We start from the raw sequence: 23,626 nt of genomic DNA, 5'->3' as shown, positions 1-23,626 counted from the left end.
ATTATTACAATAGATAGATAGATAGATAGATAGATAGATAGATAGATAGATAGATAATTTATTATAAAAGCATACATGTAGCTTACACATTTACCCAAATTATCATACGCCTGTTTAACAGAAGTTAATTTGGGTGGGTTTATCCATCCCCAATGTCACTTCTCTGTGTTTTACGGCCCTGACGAGAACGTTGCTCTCCTCGGCTGCGAACCGCTCCTGGCGCAAGCCTGGCAAATCCACCGTTATAATAGGAATCCGCTTTAGAACAAGCGCGCCTGCTCTTAAAGGGAATGTGAGATGACGCTCTGATTGGTTTATTTCACGTTACGCCCAAACCACACCTATGAATAATGAAGCTACTTCAGACCAACCCCTTTTAGATTTGCGCCAGGCGCAAGAGGCATTTATCCCGCCGGGAAAATAGCAACAGCGCCGGGATCCGCCCACAAAGTTACTTGCGCTTTGCGCTTTGACACTTGCGTTTCAGATCGTTAAAATAGGGCCCGTAATGCGCATGACATCACCATTTCCACAAATTTGCATTTTTCTAGGCTTAATACAGTGAATTATTTTTAAGGCCACTCAAGAGTTTGTAATTTTTACAATTGGTTGTACATTTTTAAACTAAATTTAGAAAGAAATTCATATAGGAACTTATAAGGTTTGTCACACACAGGTTTTGCACACAAATACGTGCATTCACATTCTTATTGAATGAGACCCAATGTCTTCTGTTACATTTTCCCACAAGTTGAAAACCACTGCCATTTATTACATACACAATACCAATAAATACCTATGTTCAGATCCTGAAAAATGTCCAGATCCTAAAAAATGCATGATTCATACAATACTAAGGCTAAATATACAGTATAAATGTTGTAGTGATTTTACTTTCGTCCATCCAAGGACGCTACGTTATGATTTTTGGATCACTCGTCACCTAAAGGTGCAGTGTGTGATTTTTAGCGGCATCTAAAGGCTCCCACTTTATCATGAATCAATACATTATTTTATTTTATTTATATGCACTCGTAATTAATTTTTTTTTAAATGTACTCGTAATTAATTAACAGTAATTAGAGTGATTTAAGCAATGAGGTTTCTTTACAAATATAAATTAAGAAATTAGGTTTACTTTAATCTTCAGTAAAACGATATGTTATTGCGAATATTATTGTTACTTGTTCATCGTTGTGTCAGTTTTTTTATTCGCTGACTTTAGCTAGCTTCCTTGCACGAAGAACAACATAGTAACAAACCGCGTTTGTCCGTTTAAGGCCACTGTAGAAACATGTCGGTGCATTTCAATGTAAAGGGGACCCACGGTGTATGTAGATAGAAATGGGTCATTCTAAGGTAATAAAAACATAACGGTTCATTAAGTAAGGTCTTTATACACCACTGAAAACATAGTCATGTTTATGATATTGCATTTCTGTCAACAGATCCTCCTAAATTTTACACAATGCACCTTTAAGGTGTGGTTATGAGTACATCAGATGACCACCTCCCCCCTCTCTTCGTTCAGGGCACCAGTCAAGGTCTTTTACCTTGGCAGTATGAGAAAACTCCCCACAGGAGGCTGTTCAATCATTTAGAATTACTGTAAAGTGTAGTGAGTTGGTCAGCTGATTTATCTTAACTTGTAGAGCCTCTTCTGTATTATCAGCACAAGGAAGACACAAGTGTAATACAATAAATAATAGAATAACTGACACAACTACTAATGAATACCATGAAAGATAAAGGAATAAAGTGCATAAGTTGCATAAAATACAAGTGATTAAGTTGAGTGTGGCTATGGAAGAGTTACGTTATCTTATGGAATGATAAATTGTTGTTTATCTTCTCTGAAACTAATAAGGTGAAGAACCTCATTATGCATCAAACAAATAAAAGTAAGATTATTTGTTATTAATTAGCACCAGCTATATAACCTCTAATGTAAAATGATATACTGATAATATACAACAATGCCAATGTCTCTGGAAGGAGGTTTGGTTAAGTGATTTTAAGGTTCCACGTGGACGAGTGAGCAGTCCGATGACGGTGACGTCTTCCACTGGTTGTGCTGGGTGACAATGCACTGAGGAAAGGAGCCAGAATCCGTTTCAACAGCCTTGAACACAAAGTTCTGTGGGATGCTGATCTCCTGGAGCACCCAAGGGTCCTAAAATCTGAAACACGCAGACGAGGCCCTGAAGTAGGGGCAGAAGGTCCTTAATCTGGAACATGCAGATTAAGGTACCTTGAAGTGAAGGTTAGCTCACCTGAACTTAGCCTTGTTGCAAATGTCTCTGTGTGTCTTCTGCCTCTCTGGGCCAGACACTCAGAACTTGGTCAATCCACTTTTTTCTCTCTGGCACGTAGTAGTAGTCGTTACAGTCTGCTGTAGTCGTTACAGTCTCACTGGATGAAAACTCAGAACGTAGTGTTTGTTCATGTCTCTTTCCTCATAGACTGGAGGCTCAGAACGTGGTCATATCTGTTGCTGCCTCACAAGCTGTAGACAAAGATCATAGAATCTGTTGTTGTCCCTCTCTCGAGACGAACAAGAGTCTCAGAACTGTGTATGTGTTATGTCTCACCAGACTCAGAACAAGGAGTGTCTGTTGAAAGGATACCTGTATCCCTTTCAGATGAGGAGGAGATTGCAATTTGGCGCTTCTCTATTTCACTGCTGTGATTGGCTGCTGGCATCAGAAGGAACACACACAGTCTGGCCAACCCTTCTTTGCTGTGTGCAACTTATTTGCATAAAGTACACAGTTAGAAGTCTTTAAAACGTATTTAAAGGTTTAACAATGCATTTCGCACTTTCCAAACCACCACCAGAATACATTTGGCAATATTCTAAACAAATATCCAAACAAGGTGGAAAAATATTGAACTGTCATGCATTCATTCATTTGTACATCAACAGCTGAATGTGTGTAAGATGTTGCAATACAAATAGCTGCTACCAAGAATACATATTTCTCTGAATAAGTATGAAATGGATGCGTGTAGTTTACATCAGTTTTAAGGTTTCCAAACATAGTTATGAATGGATTTGGATGGATCATTGTGGTCTCTCTTTGTTTCACCCTCTGCTGCTGAGGTCCTGAGGAATTTGTATGGCAGTCACAGTCACAGGCCAACCTTAGGAATTAGTCTCTAGATGGGGTGAAGGGCAGAAACCGCATGTGGACCAATGAGAAGTTATATCCTTCCTGGGATTGGTACCAGAGGTCTTCTTCTTGCCCTCTAAGAGGTGTCTGGCTGTTGTCCTAGCATCTTTATCTGATGGCGTTGGACAGTTTGTTTGTTTTAGTCCACCAAGAAAGACCCAATCTTAAATGTAGCAAACCTTTGTCCACTGTTATGGACAGAGCAGGGCCCCGCCATAAACTGGGCCCTGGAATGCGCTGTTCACCACAATGTGAAGTGTTCACCATTGTTGACCTAGTAACCCACTACCCACCCTATATTTATAAACAGAGATTTTTTTTTTAACTCTCCCTTTGCTTGCTTCAGAAACGAACTCGTGTGGAGACAGTATTTACGCTCCAAATGGTTACATGAACAGTTCTCGACTGGCCTGCTCAAATGTGCCATGGGGAGGCATAAAATATTAGCTTCCAGGTGCTAATTAAAAATTCCAGTGCTGATAGACAACACCACGGCAGAGATGCAATCGCCTGGTCTCTCCATGGGGGAGAGGAATAATATGATTATCTTTTCAGAGAATCAATTCAGCTCAGTTTCTTGAGACAGAGGACTCTCAGCAGAATGAGCTGTTTGAGGTGAAGAAACAAAGGGAGTGTAATGTTTTTGAAGGTCCTGCTTTCATGTCTCCAGCATCTGGTGCCTGGAGTCTTTGCATACCCTTTGCACACATAAATGCTTCAAACATTTGCCTTTCTTCCTCAAAACCAGCTAAGCATAGAAACTGAGCTTCTAAAACCATTACCAACAGCTGAGCGCTATGAGAGCGAGTCTTTGACTCATAACTGTACTGAGGTCAAAGTGGTAATATCAACAAAGCAAGCTCTCATTTTCCTTCGTACACTTTCTCTGTAAACATGTGAAGATGTGTCCTTAAGGAAACCAGTCCAAGTGTTTTGGATTCTTCGATTACAGAAAATATATTTAGCTTCTTTACCCAGTTTTAGCTGAAAGTATACTAAGAATGTGCAATTGACCGTTCGCAAGCCCCTCCCCAAAAACGGGCATTGTCCAATCACACATCATAGCAACCGTTACTATGTGAGCAGGTCCGTCAAACATTGACTCCAAACAAGATGGTGAAGCGGTGCGCCCACGGCGTTTGTAAATCGGACACAAGATACCCCGAGAGATTGTCTGGAGGAGTTCTGTTCTTTCCATTCCCAAAGCCGAAAACACATCGTGAGCGGTGCCTACAATGGATAAAACAGTGTGGACGGCCCCACTCCCAGTTACATGTGTCGAACATGGTTAACTCGCGTGCAGCATGCGTGAGACTGAGACACTGAGATTAGTCAAAGAAACATGGAGAAAGCAGATCAAGAGGATCCACAAAGGAATTACGTTTTCTAAAGGGTTGTTGATAACATGATATTTTCGGGGGGAAATGAGCAGCAGTCACTAGAGCAGTGCACCCGTAGACTACAGTTTAGACTAGAGGAGTGCACGTTCGCAACGGGGAACGCATGAAGCTTATTTGACAACATCAGTTCATATAACGTTATCAATATCGTAATGAATAGAAATAACCTTAAATAATGTATGGTTATCTGCATCTTTCCGTCTCTTATAGTTACTTTTTAAACACGAAAATCGCATTCAGCATGACACGCAAGCGGTTGTTAAAGCGAATGTATAATCCTGTATCTGAGGCAAAATTACTAAATATGCAGCGGGAGTTATATATTTCTAACTCCAAACAATTAGCCACTGAACCAGCTTATAAAATCTTCTTCCAGGCTGTGCTGGTTGTATTTGAGGTAACGTTACAGGTCATGGGGTTTCTCAGATTTCGCTTGAGACCGGTATAAGCATTAGCCTCGATAGTAGTCGTTTCTCCTTTATTGCGTATTTTTATGTTTTGAATATATCCCTCCACTGCATACTGTAACCCCTTGTGCCTCGATCTGGAGGATATCGCAGAGGTATTGCTCCAAAAAAGGTCACTGACACGCACGGGTATACATCTTTATCTGTGGCGCTGGTCGTGTTTGACCATTTGTTTGACGGGCGTAGTAACAATAACTAGGGGGCGTGGCTTTTTCAGTTAGTTGCCAAATAAACATTTAAGATTTTGCAGTTTTAAGTTTAACATTTTTTATTTTCCTTTATTTCAATCGCCGAAAACTAAATCTTTAATAGTTTTAGATTTAGTTATGGTAACAGCACTGACATATGCAACTAATTTGAGTTTGAAACTAATTAAATAGCCTAATGAAAATCTGGAATCTTTTTTCCTCTATGATCTAATCCCTGGTCTTCTAATCCCAGGTTAAACATAAATCTCAAGGCAAGGGTTGGGCCCATGTTGAGGCAGTAACTGATTGTTTGGCCCTGCATCGTTTTTAAAGGTTTGAATCTAATGTCATTCCTCCTCATTACAGGTCAGCCTTCCAATGCCTGTGCTAATTCCTCTGCCAGTCCCTTGGAGAAATCTCTCCGCTGCCCTATAGCATAAATCATTTTTATCGCTGGTACTTCGGCCTCGATCTGCACAGACGGGTGATGTTTTAAACCCTATGTGGATGGTAAATCTGCCAACTTTAATTAAAATGGCATCTTTCCCCTTTTGTCCTGGTGACATAATGGCCTCCAAACTTCCTACAAAAGATCTCTGAGGACTGACCCTAAGACAAAAAAAAACAAAAAACATTCTCCAAAAAAATGACACGGTTTAAAAAGTTTGAGCCCAAAAAAGGTTTCAGAGATGGCGATTAATGCTATTAATTAAAAAAGAAAAAATTTTCGTTGAAGAATTTTTTATTCAAATTTTTTTTTTTTTTTTAAGAATTAAAAAATTCTTCAACACATAATACCAGTAAATGACAGAGAACAATTGTCGTTTAACAATCAAATTCCACTACACAAAAGAAAAGGCCTGAAACCTAAGGTGCTCCACAACTGTCGAGGATAATAAAATGTTTCACTTTCATTTAATGCAGTCATTTATCACGTTTAAACCGGGAAACAAAAAGGTTAAGTGAGATCCCACGAGATATATGTTTTAACGTCAAGGCTTTCCGCCACAATGAGCCAAGTCATCCATGGCCTCTTGTCTGTCTTCATTGCTGTTAATGACAGTGTGAAACTCAATCAATGAAAGCAATTCATTTCGTTTTGCATGCTAATCATTCAGCTATGCTAAACACATAAGCCCTTATTGAGAAGCGCATGAATTGTGGCAACAGTTCCCGCTCGCTCCAGCTGTAGGGCTGAAATGAAAAACTCATTGAGAAAAGTCAACACTGATTGCACTGTACTGCATTAAAACGCAAATATTTATGCTGTGACATTTTCCACAAATCAATAACTTAATCCACTTTCTGCCAAATGCTTTTGAAAAAGGCCATGCCGTACTATAATGGTCTGGCCTTTTAACTACAAAAGCCTTTCTGTGGATTAGAACTCAGGACCCTAAATCCATCCATTTTCATCATGGACTGGGAAGGTCTAGCTGTGTGTGTGGCCACGTTCACACAGAAGCAGAATACAGTATGTCCTTAGTGCTAAGTACAGTTTACACACACTTCATTAAAAAGGGTTATGCATCACAAGCGTTTAACATGGCCTGTTAAAAAGATTATTTTAATTAAAATTGTTGTTCTGATCAAAAGTGACAGAAATCTTTAGTAACATTACAAATGTCTTTACTATTTCAAATAAATGCTGTTCTTTTGATTTTTCTATTAATCAAAGAATTATGAAAAAGATGTAGAAAAGAATCATGGTATCTACAAAAATATTAAGCAGCACAACTGTTTTTCACATTGATAATAATAATAAATGTTCCTTTAGCACCAAATCGGAATATTCGAATAATTTCTGAAGGATCATGTGACGATGAAGACTGAGTGCTGAAAATTCAGCTTTTCCATTACAAAAATAAACTACATTTTTAAATATATTAGAATAGAAAACACCTATTTTAAAATGGAATAATATTTTGCAATTTTACTGTATTTAACCAAACAAATGCAGCCCTGGTGAGAATAAGCAACTTTACATTAAAAAATCTTTTGAACAGAAGTGTGCTCCATGTGGAACTAGCCTATGTGAAATATCCAGCTTCCATAATTTGCTTTTGGGGACAGCCAGTAATTTTCCCATTTCACTCTTCATCTGGGCCCTGCTCTTTACCAGCAGTTATCTGTGTCTCTGAGACATTATCAAGACCTGACAAAGTGCCCCAGTCTGGGTCTAATAAAGATCCTTTATGAGGCTGAGTGCATTAGCAGGTCTTAGAAAAAGCTGTGGACTCCATTGATTTCATGCACAGTGCGGTGTATTTACACTTCCTCTCTATTTGTTACCAGACACAGGCTGCAATTTTTTTCTCTATAGCGTGGGCCACTTATGACGCTTGTTTTGCGAGAGGTGTTCCTTTAAGTGTGACTGGCATGGGGGGTGGCCAGACTATGGGGGTATATTTCCCCCGATTGCCTTTATGTAAATTTCTCATATACAGAGCCATCTAAAATGGTTGTTAAGAAGGAGAGGAGGTGAGCTTTAGTATTGAGCGATGTGTTTGCATTGATTTAGCACCCTGGACAGCTACTTAGACACCACAATTTCTCTGTGAAGCAAAATCAGCAATTAAATAGATTGAGATGATGTTCTGTTACACTGTATGCTTCCAACATTTGCATAAACATTGTTATTGTTGAAGGACTCAACAAAAACACTACTTTGCAATGAAGGTTTGATAATGATAAAGATTCTTCTCACTGACCTTTCAACACAAGGCAGTGTGATGCTTTTGTTAGACTGCAACATTGAAACTTCAAATTTCCTCCGCCATCACATTGGATTAGATTTTTTATCAATTCTTCCATTATATGTGCAGTAAGAAAAAAAAGCTATTTTAATTGGCAAATAATAAATCAAATTGGATAAATGGATTTAATTTTGCATGAATTAAAAAACATTGAATATCTTTATCTTCACACTTACCCTCTGATGCTCTGCAAAGTCCCCAGTGGTCTTCTGAAATAAGAAGAAAAAAATAGCATCATAATTATTTTCATCAACCCATCCAATGTAATGATTTAACCTTTTTCTCAAATTCTCAAAGGTGGAAACTCAACCTTTTAAAAGTGAGTTACATAATAATTCAGTCGTTTTCATAATTCATAACAAGCACAGCGAGAATTGTACTGTAACACAAATATCTGAATGGTTGAAGATAATAATTTAGCTCCGCTCTATGTCGTTTGCTTTGAAGAGGCTGGTCCTTTTGTTAAAAGGGTCATAAAAGCATAACTTGGACATTGGTTATGCAAATGTAGGAATGTTAAAAACAGAAATGAATAGAATAGAAAGGTGTTACATCTGGTGCAAATCCCTCCTGTGCTTGCAGTCTTAGGAAAGGCTTTCATAGTTAAAGTCTAGTTTGCTGAAGAACACATAATCATGCACTGTTTTTGTTCCGCTTATAAATGTTTCTTTTGAGGAAGACATTACCAGAGGTTGTTCTGCACCTATAAGCAATGTCTTTCATTTCATAACCAGAGTACAAAAAATCCTTCATTTAACATTAGCTCAAAAAGGCTGCTCTTTTCTACAGAATATATTTATTGTATATTATATATTATATTATTTATTATATTTATATATTTTGGTAAACACCATGCATTACTGCAAAGTACAGTTAAAGTATGCATTACAAAATACATAATACAACAATCTGGATACCATTATGTAGAGTTATGTGGACACATTAGATTGTTTGGTGATGGTCTACAACTCGGGAGAACCTTAGCAACTGTCATATGAATATGATGCTGATGATTTATTTATTAAATTCACTCCATGGCCTATGTAATATACTCATTAGCCCAAGATTGTATTTTTTTATGTATTGAATAACTGACAGTGAATAATTAAGTTTTCATACAGACAAATATGTTATTAGATATTGTTTTTATTAATAGTTTGCAAAATCCATTCGTGGTGGAGAGTTTTCACAGTCTGTGAAAAAAATAACCGTTATTTATTGGCATTAGAGGTTCCATAAGGAACCTCTAACATCCATGGAACCTTTCCATTGAACAAAAGTTTTTTTTAGATAGTGGAAAAGGTCCTTTAGACTATTAAAATATTTTTTACACTTAGAAAAAAGTGGTTCTTTTAAGAGCTGTTCACTGAAAGGTTCTTTGGGGAACCTTTATTTTTAGGAGTGCAGGTTGCATACAGTAGTTATGCCAAATACCTGGCAACAAGTCACTCTTATTTATAAGTGAGTCATTGAGTCATCCATTTCAGCCGATTCGTTCAAACAAGCTGATTCATTCATGAACTAAACAAGTGTGTCTTTATGAGTGCGTCACTAATTAGTTTAAAATGCTGATTCATTCAGGAATGAAACATCACTACTGCGTGTTGAATGCGTATTTTATAAATCTGCGTATTTTATAAATCACCTTGATTTATAAAATAGATAAATGCAGACTGAGACAGGATGTCACATATTCACAGAACTTTAGTGTGAAAGCAGAGGAATCAATGACACTTTTTTAAAAAAGTGGTTGGGTGAACCTCAAGCCAGAACAGATCTTTAGAGAACACATTAGTCCTCTGTGATGACGGATGTGAGTTTGAATGATTAATGGTGCATGTGGTTGAAAGAAAGACTTATTGATGTGACCTTTGAATGTAGGATTTAGGTGCAAATGGAATGACATAAAACTGCAGGACTTGTCCCTCCTGATATTTCTGTTCCATCATTGGCATTGCCAGGAGAATAGAATAGTGTAGGATTGTGTGGCACAGATGTCATGCACTGAACATGCAGATATATTGTCAGTTAAGCGTTTGTCAGTTTATATCAGCAACTGACAATATTTTGTAACTGTACATTTAGAATAGAAAAACTGATATCAAATAAAGAAAGAAATAATTAAATATAAAGGGGGATAGTTGTCACACTTTTTTACTCCAGTGAATATGTTTCAGGGGATGTCAATTAATAGACACATACTGTAAAATCCTGATTTAAAAAAAAGATAAACATTTTCACAATTATCATTCAATAAAAATAGATAAACAATTAATAAATTGTTAAATAAAAAAATAAAACTTTTGAAATACATGTGACAAATTGCCCTAATAATAACGCAAACATGTTTTTGAAACTAAAATAAAAAAAGGATTGAGAAAACACAAATTAGTTTTGACTCAAGTTACTAAAATACAGTGCTTGAATACAAACCTATAAACCAAGGAATTAATAAAATACTGTACACATTCTAGACTGTTTGATCATTTCATTTCATTATAGCCTTTTAACTTCATTTCAAGGCCTTAACTTATACTTATAACTTCATAGCCATGTATAAGTTTTATCATGAACTTAATCTGTGTGATGAACTTTAAAACAATGACCAATTAGTCATCTTAATAGTTCAGATAAGGACTCCATACACTGCATAGAAGCAAATAGCAAAACAGCATTTCTAGAAAACTGAATACTGTGATTTTGGCTGATGGGATTTTAATGAGTAACAATATCTACTTTTTGCCTCGTAAGAGGAAATGCTCCCGCAGACATTGTCTTACAACAGATTTAATGTGTCATTACAGCACAGGCATATACCATGTTGTAAGACTCTCAAGAGAAGCTCATTCAAACAAACACAGATGCTTCCATCTGTTAAGCTCATATTCATCACCCCGTACCAATTCTTCTCTCTCTCTCTCTCTCTCTCTCTCTCTCTTCTGTGTGGGCAGTTCAGGTTAGTATTGATCGGGGTACTCTTACCCCATCCATCAAGATCTCTGCCACTGCCCACTACAGCTCAAGGACCCAAAAGCTTGGGGGTCCAGGGATTTTGAATAGGTCTGTATGGCCTTTTAATTTGTGAGATACACTCAAGTCGTAATGTAAATGAAAAATGCTCTCTCTCTCTCTCAATATTATTTTTCTATGTGGACTATTTAAAAAGGAAAGCAGAAAATGTCAGCTGTTTTGAAGGGCTGTTTAAAGGTCATGTTGTCTGAAATGGCACTGTGTTTTCTCCAGTAATTATACTTCATTTATTCATTTATTGAATACATTTGTCCTCTAGATCTCCTTCTGACAATTCGGCTTGATGTATAAGCCAGAAAAATTCCGAGAACCTCTTTATACGAATAATATGGGCTTTTTATGTTTCTAAAGGTTTAGTTACTTGCAGCTTCTAAACACAGTTACAGTCATATCAGCAATATCTACATGGATGAATTCCCAAACCATAATTTGACAGTAACACATATTTAATAAGTAAAACCACTCTTCCGCAAATAATTAATGAGAAAATCCGCATCCTTCATTAATCTCAGTCAATTTGGAAAACAAAGCCTTGGACTTTGATCCATATTAATGTTATGAGTTTTCTGCTGAAGCAATCTTTAGAAATTAAATCCCCACTTCACCAAAGTAAGCTTCGAAGTTTTTATTTACTTATTTTTTGGAGAGAGAAGGATGTTGCTTTGTTTTGCTTAAGAAGCGCTGTGATTTATTGCAAAGCTGAAAACTGGGCTAGATAAGAAGAAGAGGATTTTATACAAATGTGTTTGCGGACACACTGACCCACAGTCCCTCGAATCCCTATAGTGTGTGTCGCTGATTAGTGATGGCTGAGCAGGAAGGTGCTTTGATAGTTCTTGCATCTCAAAAGACCAAACTGAGAATTTGTACTCAGAGTTTTATTTGAGAAAAAAAAAACGTTTCTGCTCAAAGAGGATTTGGCAAAAATGACAAATTCATGTTTGATAGGATAATCCCAAGGTACTCCATCCTGGGTGAGACTGAGACATGCATCAATTCTCCTTTGAAAATCGGAGGTGAGGCGTCTGCTACACTCCTCAGACAGCATGAATCCCATGAGTACCTCAAAAAGACTGTGTTACATTCTTTTTCAGATGAAAGCCTTTTGCTCAACAAAGAGAAATTCATCTTAAAACTTTTTTAAAGAATTCTTTTCATACAAAACATGAAAAACCCCTGTTATAGTGTCAGCTGTTGTCACAGTCAACAAATTGGTCAACAAAACTAATTCTGGTAGATCTAGATTTATCCCATTAGGCAAGCTTATCACTCTGATTGAACATTTTCTTTTTCCCTGAAAGGGTTGTGTGCAACAATTTGAGTTGAAACGGACTTTCAAATAACAATCAGAATGCAGAAATGCAGTTTGAATTAGAATGTAAATAGAATTAAAAAGAATTCTAATATTTATTTTTCATACTGTAACTAATTTTCAAGACAAACTTTGAATGTTGATAAAGTCTTGTTTGAAAGTGTTCAAAGTAAATTAGTTCTATAGTTAGTTTGCTTCTCTTTGTTTCCTGTTACCTATGTTGATTACCTACCTACCTCATTTGTTACCATGGTTTTTGATTAAGTACTCACACCTGTTTGCTTTTAGGTCATTATCATGTGTATAATGCCCTCTGTTTCAGTTCCTCTTTGTCTGGTGCTGTTTGTGTTTGAGGCCCTGTTTACACGAGAACGCTCGCAGGTAAAAACGTAAAAATATTTTATCAGATGTGCCTTTCGTTTACACGGAGACGGTGTTTTTGGGGCTTAAAAACGCAAAAAAGTTTAAAGGGTAAAAGGGTAAAAACGCAAAGGTCTGCTAGACAGTGTTGTTGTGTGGCAGTGCTTCACATTGCCACCTAGCCGCCTGGAGTGCATACTACATCGAATTTCACACACTTTTGCGTCACCATATGCACGCAGATTTCCCACCCATAACGCTCGTCTAAACGCAGAATAAAAAGTGATAACGCAACGCCATTTTTGCGTTTTCTCTTCAGATCGTTTCCGTGTAAACATAGCCTGAGTAAACACTGTTACTTTGAAACTCTCTCTTGTGTTGTTTAATTAAAGTTAATTTACTATTTGAACAGATACCTTGCTCTTTGTCATCATTTGCGGACTAAATTGTGACAGATAAATGGCTAGTATTGGAAAAGTGTGAATAAAACAAACTAAATTTGATCTTGGCTTTCTAAAAGTTTAAAATAATCTGACAATCTTAAAGTATGAAGGGGATGGATGGATGCTCTACATATATAGTGGTGTGTAGTTAATTCACTTCACATTCAACTACTGAATTAAAAAGAATTCAGTACTGCAATTCAAAATTTTGCACAACGGGTTAAGCTTCTATACAGGTCTCCTGCCGCCCGGGTTATGGTAAACGGCTCGGTGTCTGACATTTTTCCCTTGAGTAGAGGTACACGTCAGGGTTGTCCCCTCTCACCGCTTTTATTTGCACTTGCTCTCGAACCACTTGCTGAGACTATTAGGAATCACAATGGACTCTCCGGTGTAACTTTAGGAGACATTGAACACAAAATATCGCTTTATGCTGATGACATATTACTGTTTATCACCAAACCAGAGAACTCTATACCCATTTTGGTAGCAATTATAGGTCAATTTGGTCAAATCTTAGGGTACAAAATTAACTATGACAAATCAGAGGCCCTACCACTGGGTGACTTTGGAGATCGTGCAACCCTTGTTAATTTTCCATTTAGATGGTCGAGTGCTTGCTTTGCTTACCTGGGCGTCAGAGTATCAGCTAAAATTGAAGAATTGTATAAATTGAATTTTAAGCCAACTTTGACAGCAGTTAAATGTGATCTCGAAAGATGGTTCGATCTCCCTCTGTCATGGATGGGCAGGATCAGCCTGATAAAGATGAACGTGCTTCACAGAATATTATATCCAATGCAAATGTTACCACTTAGGATCACTAGAAGGGCATCTTTAGGTATAGAAAGAGCTCTCTCAAATTTCATATGGCACGGAAAGAGACCTAGACTAAAGATGAAAACTTTACAATTACCCATTAACAGAGGGGTCAAGCCCTTCCCAAATATTATAACTGGGCCTGTCATGCACGCATAATATCAGGCTGGCTCAATCACTTTCTCCACCAGGAGGGAACCCTGGTGGATGCCTGGTGCTGCGCCCCTTTTTCCCCCATCAGTCTTATTTCAATTAACAAAGGTGAAGTCATGGCAGAGGTTAAAAATAATCCCATCATGCTTAACACTCTAAAGACTTGGCGTGATATAGGGCTGGGCGATAAAACGATAACGATATGTATCGCGATAGACACGTGATCGATATCAATAAAAAATGTGTTCGATAAAACGTTCGATATTTTTTTTCTTCGTCGGAAGAAACCACAGGTTGCGAAGCAAGTTTGGTTGCATTATCAAAGGCACGCTCTCTCTGGTAACCTAGCAACGTAGGGAGTGACACGATCAGGCAATCATGTAACGTGTCAGTTTTGTTGCGCCATATCGTTGTCTCGTGCTGCTGGGTTCCTCTTCAGTAACCGGCGATTGATAAGCAGAAAATGAGTGCCCTTCATCTGCATGTCATGCAGGCTAGAGTTGCGAAACATTATTGGATAATTCGCTCTATTCGCGTTTGATGTGAACACAGCATAATGAACAGGCTGCGATGTCAAGATTTCAATGCTGGAGTGTGTGTGTGTGTGTGTCTTCCGAGAGAGAGAGACACGCGGGCGCGATCGAACAGTGGAGACATAAAAACATACTCCGTCATTTTGTTAATACAGGACATCATTCAGTCTGCAAAGTGTTTACTTATATTTGTGTAGGCCTATACTCGCAATAAAACACAACATTGTGCTTTTGTCACACTGTATTTCTTGTCAAACTGTAACCTACAACTGTCACACACCGTTTTAAAAGCAAAACATATTTATCCAACCCTTTTTAAAACAGTCTGTGTGTTCCATCTTTTGGACATTCATCATATCGCATTGGTTTTCATTTCTTGTCCTCAAAACAGAGCACTAATCTGTTTATTTTTAAGTTACACATTGATTAAAAAAGAAAGTGAAATATGTTGGTAGATTATTTTATACGGAAATCAATTATTTATAATTCTGATGAGAATAAAGTTAGGGTTAATTAAAATTAAGGAAAACAAATATATTGATCTGAAATATAGCAAATTAATTTTAAATTCATTCAGGTACAATTACCAAACATATCTCATATCTATCTTTTTATTAGTTTAATTAATAAACCAACTATATAAAACTATTATCAGTGCACTATAAATAAACTGGTTCTATGCCTTTATTAATAAAACTTATTTAAAAAATACAAGGCTTAAGACATTTATAAAAATGCCTAATATATTTCTGTTTTGCTTTTTACTCCATTGTACCGAAATCGTACCGAACCGTGATGTCTCAAAAAAGAAATCAAGCAGGGGGCATGTACGATCACAACCCCCCACCACCCCCGTCCCGCCGCGCCACTGTCACCTTTTTTACTCTGAGGAGTTTGCAGGTCTGATTGTGAATTTAGACTTATGTTTACATTCTAATTATTTGAGTTTTCCATGGTTGTGTTGACATTTCTGTCTTGGGATTGTAATCAGAGGAAGGGTAAGTTTAAAATAAAAATGTTTAAATGTAATATATTTTTTCTCCTGGTCCTTATTTTAAATGGGTCATAAAAAAATCAATAATTATCGATATCGACCGATATGAAACACTGATATCGTGATACAGTTTTCAGCCATATCGCCCACCCCTAGCGTGATATCACTAAACATGTTGGTCGGAGAGGCTTTTCATTAGCATTACAACCTATAACCCAAAATAAAGCTTTTCCTCCTGGTGTGGGGAAAAGTATTTTCAATTTTTGGTACTCAAAGGGGCTACGATTCGTGGGTAATTTATTTGAAAACAGTAATTTTATGTCATTTTCACAACTTCAAAATAAATACCAAATACCACACAACCACTTTTTTGGTTTTCTTCAGGTTAGACATTTTGTACAGTCCGATCTTGTACTCTCAACAGACCAATCAATAGAGAGTCCAATTGATGACTTCCTCCTTACTTTTAATTCAATTGCTTCCAATAACAGAAAGTTTATCTCACTCTTTTATGGAAAACTGTACTCTCTAAATTGCGCCAATGTTAACAAAAGCAGGGAGTCATGGGAGAAGGATTTGGAGATTGATCTTGATACTCATATCTGGTCAGATGCATTTGAATCTGTTAAGAAAATGTTTATGTGTAATAGACTTCGAGAAAGTCAGTACAGGATATTGCATAGATTGCAGCGCACTCCTCATTTTCTAAACAAGATCAACTCTCAAGTTTCTCCCCTCTGTAGGAAGTGTAAGAAGGAAATAGGGACCTACTATCATTGTATTTGGCAATGTCCCTTAATACTCAGGTATTGGAGGAATATTTCTCAGGAGCTAAGTTCAATTTTTCACAAAACAGTTAAATCAGAACCAGTCTTGTTCCTTCTGAATCTACATTTAGAGCAGCTCTCTCTATCTGCAGGGCAACTGTTGTTAATGGGTAAACTCTTACTTCTAGCAAGGCGTTGTGTTTTATTCCAGTGGATTGAGGAAAAATCTCCCTCGGTCACACAGTGGTACAGAGAAATATTTAAGGTTTTTCCTTTGGAACGCCTCAGTGCCATATTAAGGGGCAATGCCAATTTGTTTTATAATGTTTGGCAACCTTTTCTTGACTACCTTCCTGGTGATCTTGCTGGTTTGCTGCAGGATGGGAGACCACATTTTGTTTTCACCAATAAGCCATAAAATCTTCTCTTTTTTTTTTTTTTTTTTTTTTTTTTTTTAGTATTATTAAATTTTTTTTTTATGTATGTGTTTTGTTGTAAACAATAATGTAGATTATGTGATGTAACATGTGGTGTGCAATTTATGTGTGAATTTTTTTTTTTTTTTTTTTTTTTTCTGTTTTGTATGTTGGTAATAGCTGGGCTTGTTTGTTTATTGTTTGTGTAAAATCAATAAAATATATAATAAAAAAAAAAAATAAAATTTTTTTTTGCACAACTCTCCTCCTTGGTAAAGGATTCTAGCGAGTGACTTGGTTGGAATTCAGATTTGGGCTAGGTCTAGGACATTCACTCAGGAAAGGAACAATGGGTCCTGATGTGATATAGTGATATCACACTGGACTGGACTGTGTATATTTATTTCCCAGGCCTCTTTGTCATTGCTGGATGCTGCTGACCTTGTGTACGAATCTGTATCAGCGAGCACAGTCTTTATTTCCAAGCTTGAGAGAAAGTGTGCTTACTGCTCACCTTTGTAACCTTGCTCCAAATGAACATGTCCTTTCCTAGACAGAGGTTTCTTTTAACTCTTTCACACCTTAAAGTGATAGAATCGGCAAAAAAAAAAACACACCCCTTGTCTCAGTTATGTGTATATAGTTAAAACACTGTACAAAAATATGTAGTGTTATTGACAGATACGTACTGTATGTGAATGATTCACCACACAGATCGATTAATGAATTATTTGTTAGATCTCATGTCAGTGAGGTCAGCAAGGAATCTTGGGGTTATATTTGATGACCAGCTCAGTTTCACAGAACACAAAACAACTGAACATTAGGAACCTTTTCAGATCAAAAGCTCAAGCCCATCCACTGACTGCCAGTACACATGGCAGAGGCGAAAGCAGAGTTAGACCCTCCAGCAAAGCAGACCCTTATCTAACACACCAGATTTAACACATTAGCAGAGTGTTGCTGTTCCATGATCTGAATTGGGTACGTTAGATTAGAGAAAACTAAAAGGAGTGCTTTCAAACGGAGCTTGCGCCAATGGTCAACTAAAAGAACATGCGGACGCTACGTGATAATCTTAATATAGCTGTCACCAAATTACCTGCCATGTTACCTAATTAATATTTCTGAGCCAGGCTGACAAGCTATGGAATGTGACCTTCAATAATTCCTGAGAGATGTTAACCCACCATTCAGAAATGTTTAGAATTTAGAACGACTTTTAAATTCCATCTCAGGTCCTGAAAATTAAAGGCAGGGTAGGCAGTTTTCTAAAAAACTTTTTCTCAAATTTGTTTAAACTGTCTTTATATACCAATACATAATTAAAATGTAAGTACTCTGAAAAGGAGTATTTTTACTAAAAAAATCGAGTGTCTGTAGTGTAGTCCTCTCAGGGCTGCAATAAACACAGCTACTTATTCCATTCACTTCCACCCCCTCCCTTCTGGGCTCTGGAGGACGCGTTTACCAGTGCCGAGCGGAGAGGAGCGCAGTGCATGTAGTGACATCATGTCAGAATCACATGTAATAAAAGACCTAACTTTATCATTATGAATATAAACAACTAACATGGCTGTTAGTACTCACTATCAAGCTAGCATATCGATACTGGTAAAGTTTAAAATCTATTGAGTTTGATTCGGTAACAAGCTAGTAACATAAGGCAAAGCTAAAAACAGGTTGCATTGATGCACGTTTTCCCGTTACCATCAGTTACACTGTGATGAAGGTGAATTTCGTGTAAGATTCATAACATATACGGTGTTTTGCATGTAAGAGCTTCCACGATGAAAGCACTGTTGGCTCTGATGAGGACTAACGTTACACTCCGGAGACAAGTACAGTTGGCTCAAGGACAGGTCCGGGGTCGAGGGCGAAGCAGAATACTGTCTTCCTTTTTTTTGCCTTGTTTGCCTTCGCTGACTGTATATGCAGGTACTGGGAATTTTGACTGCTCTTTCTCTGCCATAATTGTCAATGTTAATGTCAATGTCAATTTTATTTCTATAGCACTATTAATCACAACCGTGGTTGTCCAATGTGCTGCACAATGGTAACAGAACAAGGCAAGAACAATATAGTTAAAAACAATAAAAACACAAAACAATACAACTTCCTCATTGATTATATGCCAAATTAAACAAATGAGTTTTTAGCATAGATTTAAAAACAGACAGTGAAGATGCAGAGCGAATACAGAGAGGCAGAGCATTCCACAGCCTGGGGGCAGTGAAAAGGCCCAGTCACCCCTGCATTTCAGCTTCGACTTCGGAACGCAAGAATCATAATTGTGATTCTTCCTAGCTTCCGGCCGGTACGTGCCTCTTCCCCTCCTCGTGTCAAACGGGTGCGCGGATGAGGGCAGCTCCTGTAGCAGCAGGGGTGGTAGCCATGGTAGCGAGGGAGAGTGACAGTTGCCCAGCCAATCATTTCATTTGTTCCGAATGGAATAAGTAGCTGTGTTTATTGCAGCCCTGAGAGGACTACAGACACTCGATTTTTATACTCTCCTTTTCAGAGTACTTACACTTTAATTATGTATTGGTATATAAAGACAGTTTAAACAAATTTGGGGAAAAGGTTGTTTTTTTTTTTAAACCTGCCTACCCTGCCTTTAATTGAGGTAACAAACAGAATGCTTAATTTCATTTTAATTAAATTTAACTAGATTGATTGATTTTATGCATTTCTTTTGTAGACCAGTGTGAAAAAAAAAAAACGTCATTCCATTTGAACTTCCTATTGGGCGTGGCCAAATCAACTCTCAAACTGAAAGGAAGCCACATATTCAAATCTGAATTATGCACAAATCTGGAGCTCTCCCAGTTTGCCAACAACACTGCAGCCAAGAATACAACTTCTCCAAATGATGATCAGGTGCTGTCTGTGGCTGAGATTAGCAGACAATGCAAAAAGTCAACCTATGAAAATGTATTGGCCCAGATGGAATCCCTGGCAGGGTGTTGAGAGAATACCTTAGTAAGCTGTTTGATGTCCTCACAGATATCTTCAACACCCCGCAAACACTGGCTGCTGTGCTTACATTTCAAAACTACTACAATCATCTTTTTGCCAAAGAAGTCCATGTTAACATCTCTTAATGACGACTCCTGCCTTGAACTCACACTCGTCCTAATCAAGTGTTTTAAATGACTGGTCATAACCCACATTAAGGCCTCAGTCCCACCCACACTAGTATGCTTACAGCTAGAACCGTTCCGCTGTGAGTAACATCCGCCACCCACTTGGTTATTTCCCAACTGCACAATAAAAACACTTATGCTTGAATGCTCGTTGACATCAGTTCACACCACTGACACTAATTGGCAAAGTCTCTGTATGAAGAACAACCACCGGCCATGAGAGTTTACAGAGTGCCGGTGAATTACATAAAACAATAGACAAAAGAGGAATTCAATTATTATTTTGATATTCAGTTAATTTTATTTATATTTTTCAATGATTTCTGTCATACATTAAGTCACTTAAGTTACCTAGGAAACGACTTGTAAATCATACTAATATATATATTTTTTTAAATGTAAAAATGCAGAAAGCTTTCTGTGATGGGTAGGTTCCGGGGCAAGTTTAGGGTTAGGGGATACCTATGTGTGTGTGTGTGTGTGTGTGTGTGTGTGTGTGTGTGTGTGTGTGTGTGTGTGTGTGTGTGTGTGTGCGTGTGAAAATCATGTTAAAAATCAATGTTACAGTTTGAAAGGACATTAAGAAGCACACTAAAAAGCACACATGACAGGTTAATGAAACTATGCTTATGAGCGTTCAATGCCATTGACATTGTAGATTGCCCCATTGTGCTCTGATATATTAGACTGACAAATACTTAATGCAGCACATTTTTTTATTAAGTTTATTATCAACCTTTAAAATGAGTATTCAGTGCTGTTTTCAGCAAATGTGCAGAGAGATCAGATAATCATACATTTCTAAGGGGGCTGACAGCTTAATAGGATATTTTAGGGGGGCTGAAATGTCAAAAGCCCATCTAAACAGGGTCTAGCAGATGACTTGTCCTTACAGTGGCAAAGACACAGCAACGTCTTCGCTTTCTTGAAAGTCTCAGAATAATAGACAAGAGCAACCAGATCTACAGGTTTGTGACTACAAGTTTAAGATGTAGTTTCAAGTTAAAGTTTAGGTGCGTTCCAATTTGCTAACGGATCGGATGCACTATTTTATGATGTTTTGTAGTATAAATAGTGCTGAAAAACAAAGTGTGGAATGTTGGACACTTCATGCACTCAACTGTCGCAGCTTTAATTGCATAGCGGAGGGGGTGGGGCTATCAGACTTGCGATGCTGAATGACAAAATAACCCTACCCTACATACACTACATGGTTGAGCATAGTGCATACATACATAGTGTATATAGTGCTTCATTTGGGACACAACTTCTGATTAATTGTGCTCAGTTTTTTGCACACACTTATTTAATTATTTAAATGAGCACAATTAATCAGAAGTTGTGTTCCAACCCTAATTGATGGAGTGTGTAGCTTTTCATTTCTTAAAGGGGAAATAACACACCCAGTTTCTGCCAATCTCGTGTAAATTTTGAGTACCTATAGAGTAGTATTGCATCCTTTATATCTCCAAAGTGTCTTTAGTTTTATCAGATTTATAAAATACAGATACAGCTGTTGGGCATATGACCAGAAATCCATATCACAATATTTTTCAAAATTATACCGGTTTCACGGTATATGACTTTTTTTTTCAAGCATGACTGGGTGTTAACCACATTTTCTACTGGTTGAGAGAGGAAATACTACAGTAGATTGACTTAGAATGACCTATTTTATTGTCATGAGTGAATATTGTATAAATAAATCCACACTAGTATTAATACAGGTTTGCAAGGCTGTTTATATAGAGGTGCTAGCAGGAGGCGCTTTACACAAAGCGCTCATACACGCTGCTTTATCAGGAAAAAGATAGATTCAATTGAAATAACATCGGAACTTTTCTAAAGACCGTCAGTTCACATCAGATACATTCATATAAAAACACCCGCGCCGTGTTTTGACTTTGAAACGTGCAGTGCTCATGTTTATTCAACAAAGTCAAAGCAACCAAAAATAGATTTTCCAAAAGGCTGTATTGATATTGTAAACCAATGTATGGGAAACACTGTAATATAATTTGCCAGCTATCAATTATGGTTTAACCTAACTATCTTCACCGTCACGCTTAGTAACACATACAACTCTGCCCTCACCACAGTGCAACAGTGAAAAGGGACCCTTTCAAACTATGTCGCGCCACGAACTTTCCGAAACTTATACGAACCCCGAAGGAGTGTATTTGGCACAGAAATACTCTGTCATACCTCCAACTCGTTTTTTTTTTACTTTTGCCATGTTTAGCATGAGAATCCAACTCTTTAACAGTGTAAATAAGTCAGAATGCATTAAATGGCATTAGACATCCCCTTTAAACAACCATGGAGGAAGAGACATCATCGCCATATAGCAGGATGAAAATGTCAAGATTCATCTGGCTCAAATTGTGAAAAAATGGTTGAAGATACATGTTGTGATGATATTTCCATCAAGAGGTGCATCAATTTTTGGTCAAGATCTTGTATTGACAATGCAAGAGTCGAGCACTCAGTAAAGTCTACTCCAGCGCACCCCAAAGATTGTCAATGAAATTAAGGTCTGACTCAAGAGGTGCCAATTCAGGTCTAAAAATAATTCTTCATATTCCCTCACAACCATTCTGTGACAATTTGAGCATCTTGACATCATCATCCTGGAATATGGCCATGATGTGTCTTCCTACATGTTTGCTTAAGAAATGAAAATCTACACACTCATTAGGGTTAGAAGAACTGTTGCCAAACATATAACATGCTAGAAACAAACTAGAAGGTTGGTGGTTCAATCCCCGGTTCCACCTAACCAAGTGTCGAGGTGTCCAAGACACCTAACCCCGGCTGCTCCCGACGAGCTGGATGGCGCCTTGTATGGCTGACACCGCCGTCGGTGTATGAATGAGTGAGTGAATATGGGGCAATATGTAAAGCGCTTTGGTGGCCATTGGGTCTTTTAAAGTGCTATATAAATGCAGCCCATTTACCATTTTTCTTTTTTGGCCGGGCAGTGTGTATACACCAGTTGTATTGAGTCCTTTGAAGCAGAAGTAACACGAAAGAATCAGAATTTGACAGCAGATTACACTCTTGAATTACGAGAGCAGCTTTGAGATTTAGACTTGTTAAACCCCACTTTGCCTTTAAACTTGTGCATCTGAGTGTGAATTTCTATAGTTTAACCTCAGTGAGACTGACATGATTATAGGTTCTATTTAATAACAGCAGAAGTTTCTGTTCCATTCAATTTGAACAAACTGATTGCCATTCAATACACTAAAGAAGCCAAACAAATCCAACTCTCTATCTCACTGTACTGTACAGACCCATGCAGTTACATATGCATGGAAGAAACACCTCCAGAAAGATCAGGCAAAGTTATGCAGGGGAAATATGAATGGAAAGGAATCCTTAACTGCTTTATAATAGAGTGGGCATTAAAGATTTGAGCACATTACATTAATTGGGCAGTTCTCAGAGACCACAAACACAGACTGTGAAAAATGAAAAACTGAAGGAAAGCCAATATTATAGTGCAAACACCAGCAACTGTTGCCTTTTAGTTTATGGAGGCCTTGTAATTAATCAGTGTTCAAGAGGGTGAGGATAATATTTATGCAGCCAAAATGTCACAGTTACTTTGAGGCACTGAATTTAATTCAGCTGAGATTCAACCAGGGCGCTCACATGGTTTAAATA

The 23,626-nt window shown here is 37.6% G+C and overlaps 1 protein-coding gene across 1 annotated transcript in view; it reads right to left on the bottom strand.

Annotated features, from left to right (window-relative positions):
* The window catches only part of tnr (tenascin R (restrictin, janusin)), a 169,596-nt gene that overhangs the window by 122,041 nt on the left and 23,929 nt on the right, over positions 1-23,626 (bottom strand). The window contains exon 2 of the mRNA XM_056236462.1: positions 8,161-8,193. The gene's annotated coding sequence lies outside the window, so the exon portion shown is untranslated. The remainder of the gene's footprint in view (positions 1-8,160; positions 8,194-23,626) is intronic.

This window comes from Rhinichthys klamathensis, unplaced genomic scaffold (genome assembly GCF_029890125.1).
Source record: "Rhinichthys klamathensis goyatoka isolate OS25496 unplaced genomic scaffold, OSU_Roscu_1.1 h1tg000446l_1, whole genome shotgun sequence".
In the NCBI taxonomy this organism is placed as follows: Eukaryota; Metazoa; Chordata; class Actinopteri; order Cypriniformes; family Leuciscidae; genus Rhinichthys; species Rhinichthys klamathensis.
Note: the sequence above shows the minus strand (reverse complement) of the source record. Positions and strands in the feature narration are given on the sequence as shown.